Source organism: Cebus imitator, unplaced genomic scaffold, assembly GCF_001604975.1.
Source record: "Cebus imitator isolate Cc_AM_T3 unplaced genomic scaffold, Cebus_imitator-1.0 Scaffold71, whole genome shotgun sequence".
Taxonomy (NCBI): domain Eukaryota; kingdom Metazoa; phylum Chordata; class Mammalia; order Primates; family Cebidae; genus Cebus; species Cebus imitator.
Genome location: NW_016107386.1, coordinates 2,577,342 through 2,586,910, shown reverse-complemented (window position 1 = coordinate 2,586,910; position 9,569 = coordinate 2,577,342). Strand labels below are relative to the sequence as shown.

Genomic DNA, 9,569 nt, shown 5'->3' with positions numbered 1-9,569 from the left:
TTTTTTTTTTTTTTTTTGAGACAGTCTCACTCTGTTGCCCAAGCTGGAGTGCAGTGGGCGATCTCGGCTCACTGCAACCCCTGCCTCCCGGGTTCAAGCAAGGGTTCACATGCCATCACACCCAGCTAATTTTTGTATTTTTAATAGAGACAGGGTTTTGCTATGTTGGCCTGGTCAGGTGGATCTTGAACTCTTGACCTCAAGTGATCCACACACCTCAACCTCCCAAAGTGCTGGGATTACAGGCATGAGCCACCATGCCTGGCCCTTTACTCCTTAATTTATCTTTCTTTGTTTTCTTTACAATCATTATTGATTTCTGAAATTAACATATTTATATATGATCTTTCTCTTCTCCTCCTGAGAGAAGGCAAAGACACTTTGTATGCCTGTTCACAGCAGTTTCCCTGTCACCTGGTGAAGTGCCTGGCGTAGAGTAGTTACACAATAAACTGTTGTTGGTTGATTGGTACCACTAAAGTTCCACCTTTAGTCAGAATTCTTGTCCTGTCCCTCCTAGGCTGCAGCCTTACCCCCCCTGCAAAGCCCTTGCCTATTTTATTCTTAAATTAAATTAGTATTTAATCATTATATCCCCTTTCCCCACCATAGTTTTCAATGCCAGAGCCTTTCCTTAAAGCCCTTCTCTAAGCCAAATGGATTCCTTAGATACCTTTTATCATTTGCATCTCTCTTGTCATAAATACTTTCTTCATCTAGCCCTTGCAACCCTAGTTCTTAAGAGTATCTTGTGTCTGGAACATCTTTCTCTACTTACCACACCCTCCTTTTGGTAAAAGCAAGTTTTGCATGCAAACTAGAAATATTTGTTATTTCACCATGAAGTTCTGTCAGTCCACTATGTATTTCCCAACCTATACATAATACAGTTAGTAAAGTCAGCAAACTTAGTATTACAATGATAGTTGATGGTCAAACCATCAACTGTATTTTTCCCTCCTGGCCCAGGCTGCAGCTTCAGAGAAATTCATGGTAATTTTGAAAGTGGTACATACAATATGTTTTCAGAGGGGAAATGCCCCTAGTCTTTGAGAACTAAGCTTAAGGACAGCTCTAGAAATACTTAACTCCCTTTGTTTTGTGTGCTTGTCACCTGACAGCTTCTTTCTGTCTCCTTCTTTCTTTTCTTTTCTTTTGGAGACAGCTGTTCACTATAAACAGAAAAGCAGAAGAGGGAGATATGCAGGGGTGGCAGAAACTTACCATTAAGCTGAGGCTGTTTGTCAACTTTCCAAGACACTTGAACAGTAGTGGTTGAGTCATCAGGCTTTTGTTGGGAAAGCAAAATCAATTCTACTGCATCCTGTAACCATTATCCTATCTCCCAAACACTCTAATATACAACCTTTTGATTTTTTTAATCATTGAACTTTTTCACTGTGTCCTCACACAGTTTGTGCTCTCAAATTGGAATTTTTCTGCATTTACTTTAGATAGTTGTAGAAAAATCGGTATTGGAGAATGGTAGAAGAAAGGGGCTTGACAACAAAGACCTTTATCTCTGGATTTCTCTACAAACATAATATCTTAGTTACAAATAAAATTCATATTACAGTGGATTTATCTGTAAGAATACCCTACCCTTAGAAGTTTTTGTTTTTGAGACAGAGTCTTGCTCTGTCACCAGGCTGGAATGCAGTGGTGCAATGTCAGCTCACTGCAACCTCCAACTTCCTGGTTCAGGCTGTTCTCCTGCCTCAGCCTACAGAGTAGCTGGGATTATAGATACCGCGCCACCATGCCCAGTTAATTAATAATTTATTTAATTTTTGGGGGGACGGAGTCTTGCTCTGTCGCCAGGCTGGAGTGCAATGGCATGATCTCAGCTCACTGCAACCTCCGCCTCCTGGGTTCAAGCGATTCTCCTGTCTCAGCCTCCCAAGTAGCTGGAACTACAGGTGCATGCCACCACACTCAGCTAATTTTTGTATTTTTAGTAGATACGGGGTTTCATCGTGTTGGCCAGGATGGTCTTGATCTCTTGACTTCATGATCTGCCTGCCTTGGCCTCCCAAAGTGCTGAGATTGCATGTGTGAGCCACCATGCCCAGCCAGAAGTTTTTTAAAAATCAACTTTATTAAAATATAATTTATATACAATAAAATACACCCATTTTGAGTATATAGTTCAATGAATTTTGACAACTTGCTTAACAATCAAGTTAGTGAACATTTTCATTGCCCCAAAAACGCCCTTGTACCCTTCCCCAGTCAGTCCCATCCCTACGTGCAGCCCCAGGCAACCACTGATATATTTTTCTAACAATTAGAGTTACTGTTCCTAAAGTTTCATACAAGTAGAATCATAAGGGACTCATTTGTACCTGGCTTCTTTGATTAAGCACGTTTTTGGGATTCATCCTTATCATTTTTTGTGTCTGTAATTTATTCTTTTTATTGCTGAGTACTATTCCGTTCTACAGAAACATCACAATTTGTTTACCAGTTTATCTCTTGATGGTCATTTGGATTATTACTGTTTTGGATTTTTATTAATATTTGAAGCAAAAAACATTAATGTACCAGTCTTTGTGTTGAACTGTGTTTCATTTTAAGGGGGTAGATACCTAAAGTGAAATCACTGGGTCATTTGGTAAGTATATGTTTAACTTTACAAAAAAACTGTCAACCTGTTTTCCAAACTGGTTGTACCATTAAACGTAACTGCCAACAATGTATGAGAGACCCAGTTGTTCCTTGTTCTTGCCCACACTGAGTATTGTCAGTCTTTTAAATTTTAGCCATTCTAGTAAGTGTGTCATAATGTCTTGATATTTTAATTTTCATTTCCCTAATGACTAATGATGTTGAACATCTTTTCGTATGCTTATTGGTCATCTGTGGATCTTTTTTGTGAAGTATCTGTTCAAATCTTTTGCCTATTAAAAAAAAGTTTTTAAAAAAAATTATTATTAAATGGTTATTAAACAGGGTTTTAAAAAAATTATTATTGAGTTCTAAGAGTTTTTAATAGATTCTGGATACAAGTCCTTTGTGAATACGTTTATTGTGATTGTTTTCTCCAGTTTGTGATTTGTCATTTTTATTAACTGTTTCTTTTGGAAATCAGGTTTTAAACATTGCCATATACCAATTTACTGACTTTTTCTTCCTTTTATGATGTTTGCCTATTTCAAGAACATCAGAGTTTTCTCCTGTGTTTTCTTTAGAAGTTTTATAGTTTTAGCTTCTACATATAAAGACAGAATCAACTTAATTTTTGTATATGGTAAGAAGTTAGGAACAAACTTCATTTCCTCTATGGATATCCAGTTATTGAAAAGACTATCCTTTCCTTATTGAATTTAATTTTATTTTAAAAAGGTAAGTATGTATTTTATTTATTTTGAGAAGATGTCTCGCTCTGTCACTCAATCTAGAGTGTAGTAGCACAATCTAGGCTCACTACAGCCTCCAGTTCCCAGTTTCAAGCGATTCTCCTGTCTCAGCTGCCCAAGTAACTAGGATTACAGGCATGAGCCATGACATCCAGATCCAGCTGATTTTTGTATTTTTAGTAGAGATGGTGTTTCACCAAGTTGGCCAGGCTGGTCTGGATCTCCTGACCTCAGGTGATCTGCCTGCCTTGACCTTCTAAAGTGCTGAGATTACAGGTGTGAGCCACCATGCCTAGCCTCCCATTTAATTACCTTGGTATCTTTCTTGAAAGTCAGTTGGCTGTATGTGTTTCTGAACTTGCTATTCGTTCCATTGATCTACACTTTTGTCCTTACACCAAAGCCATGTTATCTTGATTACTATTACATATCTTGAAATTCACTAGTCTGAGTCTTCCATCTTTTTTCAAAGCGTTTTGTGGAGGTTTGTTGTTGTTGTCGTTGTTTTGATGCAGCTTCATTCTGTCATCCCAGCTGCAGTGCAGTGGCACAATCTCATCTCGGCTCACTGCAACCTCTGCCTCCTGGGGTCAAGCAGTTCTCCTGCCTCAGCCTCCACAGTAGCTGGTATTACAGGCACACACAGCACACCTGGCTAATTTTTGCATTTTTAGCAGAGGCAGGGTTTTGCCATGTCGGCCAGGCTGGTCTCAAAATCCTGACCTCAAGTGATCCCCTCACCTCGGCCTTCCAAAATGCTGGGATTACAAGCGTGAGCCACCACACTCGACCTTTTTTTTAAAATTCAGGAATATTTTGGTTAAGTTTATGTCCTTTGTTTTTCTATACAAATTTTAGAATCAGTGAGTTAATTTGCCTACTGAGACTTTGATACTACACTAACTCTGTAGGTCGGTTTGGAAAGAATAAACATCTTAGTAGATCCAATTTCTATAGTATATCTCTTCATTATTTAAGTGTTTTAAAAATTTCCCTCAGCAATGTTTTATAGTTTTCAGTTTATAAATATTACACAAATTTTATCAGGTGTTTTTTTTTTTTTAAGACAGAGTCTTGCTCTGTGACCCAGGCTGGAGTGCAGTGGCGTGCGATCTCAGCTCACTGCAACCTCTGCTTCCTGGGTTCAAGTCATTCTTCTGCCTCAGCTTCCTGAGTAGCTGGGACTACAGGCATGTGCTACCATGCCTGGCTAATGTTTTATACTTTTAGTAGAGATGTGGTTTCACCATGTTAGACAGGTTGGTCTCGATTTCCTTACCTCATGATCCACCCACCTCAGCCTCCCAAGGTGCTGGGATTACAGGCTTGAACCACCACGCCTGGCCCAAATTTTATCAGATTTATTCCTGAGAATTATATGTTTTTATGCTACTACAAATAGTATAGGTGAATGGTTTAAAAAAAAAATTTTTTTTTTTTTTTTTTTTAAATAACTGTATGGAGTACTCTCAGGGTGACTAGTGACGTGAAAAGGGACACAGTAGGGGCTGGTGAGTCTCACGATGATCTGTTTCTTGATCTGGGTGTTGGTTATGTGGGTATGTTCACCTTGTGAAAATTAGCTGAGTACACTTAAGATTAAGCATTTTTATGTATGTTATACTTTAATGAAAATTAAAATGGAAAAAATATATAGTGAAAAAGAAGAATGTACTTCAAAAAGAGGGGAAAACTCAAGTCCAGCAGTGTATTAGGCTTGTTAAGAGTGTTGAATTGTGGAGCACTTGACTGTATGCTAGGTGGTGTGCTAAGCATGCTTTTCTTTTTTTTTTTTTTTTTTTTTTTTTTTTATTTCTTTGTTTTTTTTTTTTGCCTAGACCAATATCATGGAGAGTGGCTTTATGTTTTTAGATGGTCATCTTTCACTTAATACACAATCATTGTAATTTTGGTTTTTTAAATATAATTCATTTATTCCTCTTGGAAGGCTCAAAACAAGTGAAAGCATGCTTTTCATGAGGGGTTTTTTAAATGTTCCTTACAAAAATCCTGTGAAATAGAACCTATTATCACCATTTTATAGATGAGAGAATTAGACTCAGGAAGATCAAGTTATTTACCCCATGTCACACAGCTGCTAATTTGAGGAACTAGAATTTGAAACCAGGTCCTTTTACTCCAGAGCCAAAGCTTTTAAAACAGTAGAGGTAGAGAGTAATCCATTTGATAATGGATCTCAGGTATGTGTCTTTCTGCCTCATCAAAAAAATACTTTTTTTTGAGAGGTGGTAACTAAAATGTATGCCAGCTAGAATAGCCCAGAACAGTTGATAAATATGTGAAATCTGTTTATACTTTATGTCTAATAACCAAATGTTTGATTCCCACTTAGGATTTGATTATTGAAAGTATCAATCTTGCCTTCTTTTTAGCTTCTGCTGTAGGATACCCAAACTTTTTAAATCCTTAGGCAGTTTTATCTAACAGTCTGATAGCAACTGATCAAAGCATGACTCCTCATGATTATAGCAATATCTCATTTATTTAACGTATATGTGGAACAATTTCATTAAGTTGCTGATTGTTCTTCTCTGTTACTGGCATTTCTGGTCTTTATCCAGAAAACAGTACTCCAGTAGCACCCAACTCAGGTCCATTTCCACCTTTTAAAAGACAAAGGGTGCCTTTTAAAAGACAAATATACAAAAAATGATAGAGTGGGAGGTTTTCATTGTTGGGATGAGACGTGGCATTTGGTCAAGATTATAAACTCACTTGTTTGTTAGTTCTCTAAATCTTCACATTACACGAGTTTTCATTTCTGAGATACAAACAAATAACCTACACAAAAAGCAGTCCTAAAGTCCCCCAAGGCCTGTATCCAACAAGGTTCTTATTAATCATTTTTAGTCTGTTTCATAGGCAACAATGGCATTTATGCTAGAAAACATCCATCTCAGCACACCAGGACTTGCTGTTTACAGGTGTCAGCTCCTTCTGTCTACATAATATGACCTAATGCCATTCTTGAAAATACGCTTTCAGCTGTGTAGCTTTACTTTGTAAAGAGGCCTGTGTATAGGATTTAACATCTAGAAAATAAGGCAAGCCTCAAGAGTTCAGGGCTGCAGTGAGCTACAATCATACCACTCTAGCCTGAGTGACAGAGCAAGACCCTGTTTCTAAAAATAAAAGTAAATAAATAAAAGACAATAAGGCAGGCCTGAGCCTTGAAGTGAATTATCTAAATTTGGTACAGTTTTACAGCATGTTTCACATTGAGTATATCTAAGCAGGGATGAACTCTATGGTAACATGGGTCTTCTTGGCACATTTGGATTGTCTTAGGTAAATATGCCAAAGATTCATCAAATTACTTTGAAAAGTACCCAGTTGTAACCATTTGTGATTATCCTTTAAAGAAAATCCCACTTTCTTCAGAGTAGCAAAAGTCTAACAGTCTGATATCCACTGATCAAAGCATGACTCCTCATGATTATAACAATATCTTGTTTATTTAATGTATAAGTGGAACAATTTTATTAAGTTGCTGATTGTTCTCTATTATTGGCATTTCTAGTCTTTATCCAGAAAACACTGATTTCTGAATCTTTTCTATTGATTTCTGAATCTTTCCTAGTGTCCCCCAGCTTCAGACTTGAGTGTGATTTTGTCTCCTCCTTTTTTCTGATGCTCATATCCAATCTATCAGCAAATTCAGTAGGATCTGTCTTCAGAATATCCACTGAATACCAGTTATTTCTCACCACCTCTATAGCTGCCACTGTGATCTAAGAGATTGTTCTCTCTTCCATGGACTGTTGAAGCATTGTCTTAATTGGCCTCCTTCTATTTATGTCCCATATAATTTGAAAGAACCACATAACAGTGGTCCTTTTAAACGGTGTCAGATTGTGTCACTATTATGCTTCTGGGTGTTTGCTCCTTTGCCTTTCTGTATGGTTTCTCATCCTCCATACCTGTCTCTCAGGTTAGCCTGAGTTTCTTACATGGTAGCTCAATAATCTAAGGAGTCAACAGAAGTTGCCTGGGCTTAGAAGTCCCAGAATAGAATACAAATTTCTCCCCATTCTCTTAGTCAAAGCCCAAATTCACAGAATAGGACATAATCTCCACCTTTTGATAGGAGGAGTAGTATTCATGTAGAGGAAGGGCTGGAATTGCTGGGGGTCAGTCTCTGGAGATTTGCCACCACCACCATCAAAATGACCAGGATAATTTGGCCCCAGCCACTTCTCCAGCCTTACTTTTCCTTGCTCACTCTATTTAAGCCACACCAGGCCCTCTTGTTCTTTGAACATGCCAGACAGATTGCTACCTGGGACGTATGGTCTCTAAATTCCCATTGCCTAGACCACTCTTCCCCTGTGTCTAGTTCCTTCATTTCCTTCATGCCTGAGTTAGAATGCCACCTCTTTCAGGAAACTATCTCTGACAGCTTAGACTTAAATAATCATATTAGTTTTTTGTTAATTGCTGCATAATAAGTCAGCACAAACTTAGCAAGTTAAAACAACACCTATTTATTAGTTCTGTGTATAGTTCTGAGGGTCAGAAGTATGGCGCATTGTGACTGGGTTCTCTGCTCAGAGTATCTCAAGGTTTAAATCAATCAAGGTGTTGGGCTGGACTGAGTTCTCACCTGGAAGCTCTGAAGGAAAATCCTCTTCTCAGCCCACTCTTTTTTTTGAGATGGAGTTTTGCTTTTGTTGCCCAGGCTGGAGTGCAATGGCACGATCTCAGCCCACTGCAACCTCTACCTCCTGGGTTCAAGGGATTCTTCCTCAGCCTTCTGAGTAGCTGGGATTACAGGTACCTGCCACCACACCCGGCTAATTTTTTGTATTTTTAGTAGAGACGGGGAATTCGCTATGTTGGCCAGGCTGATCTTGAACTCCTGACCTCGGGTGATCTACCCACCTCGGCCTCCCAGAGTGCTGGAATTATAGATGGGAGCAACTGGCCCCAGCCTTCAGCTCATTCTTGTTGGTAGAATTCAGTTCCTTGCCATTGTAGGACTGAGGTCCCTATTTTCTTACTGGCTGTCAGCTGGGAGCTCCTCTCAGCAGCTAGAGACTGACCACATTCCTTGCCAGCTGGCCCCCTTCCTCTTCTGCAATCCGTTGGAGCAAACTCTCTGCTTTTAAAGCTTTATGTGATTAGGTCAGCCCCAGCTAAGTAATCTCCTTATCTTAGGGAAGGTCAGCTAATTCAGATCCCTCTTTTAATCACAGCAATGCATACATTACTATTTTAATAATTCAGGGAAGATATGCGTATACCAGGGGCCAAGAATCTTGGGAACCATCTTAGAATTTTGCCTACCACAATAACATGCTTTTTCCTGTCCTCTTATCCTGCTTTATTTTTCTTCATAGCATTACCTACATTATTCTAAGTATTTGCTTGTGGTTTATTTGTTTGTTTGTTTGTTTGTTTGTTTTTGGGGACAAAGCCTGTTGACCAGGCTGGAGCGAAGTCGTGCAATCTCAGCTCACTGCAACCTCTGCATCCAGGGTTCAAGCTATTCTCCTGCCTCAGCCTCCTGAGTACCTGGGATTACAAGCGTGGTGTTCTCCCAAAACGTTGGGATTACAGATGTGAGCCACTGCACACAGCTGCTTGTGTCTTTAGTGTGCCTTTCACGCTAAGAGTATATGTTAGTGATGTTAGAAACTGTCATTTTGGTTCATTGTTATATTTCTAGTGCCAAGGACAGTGTTTAGCACATTGCAGATGCTCAGTAAATACTTATTGAATGAATTAATTAATAAAAAAGACAATGGGAAATATAGAATATTTCATGGAAAAGGGTAGATTGAGCATATGAGTGATATTTAAGCTTTATGTCCAGAAAGGTACCACAGAGTCTCAGAATATTCATTGGTTTCTCTTTCCATGAAGGATTTCTTATTTGACTATTAAAGGCCAAGTTGTTGGCCAGGCACAGTGGCTCACATCTGTAATCCCAGCACTTTGGGAGTCCAAAGCGGGTAGATCCTTTGAGGTAGGAGTTCAAGACCAGTCTGGGTAACATGGTGAAACCCCATGTCTACTAAAGACACAAAAAAGTAGCCAGATATGGTGGCGCATGCATGTAGTCCCAGCCACTCAGGAGGCTAAGGCAGGAGAATCGCTTGATTCTCCTGGGAGGTGGAGGTTGCAGTGAGCCAAGATCTCGCTACTGCACTCCAACCTGGGCATTAGAATGAGACTGTCTCAAAAAAA

The 9,569-nt window shown here is 39.1% G+C and overlaps 1 protein-coding gene across 7 annotated transcripts in view; it reads left to right on the top strand.

The window, feature by feature from the left end:
- Nucleotides 1-9,569, top strand: part of BTRC (beta-transducin repeat containing E3 ubiquitin protein ligase) — a 191,334-nt gene that overhangs the window by 146,496 nt on the left and 35,269 nt on the right. The window lies entirely within an intron of this gene.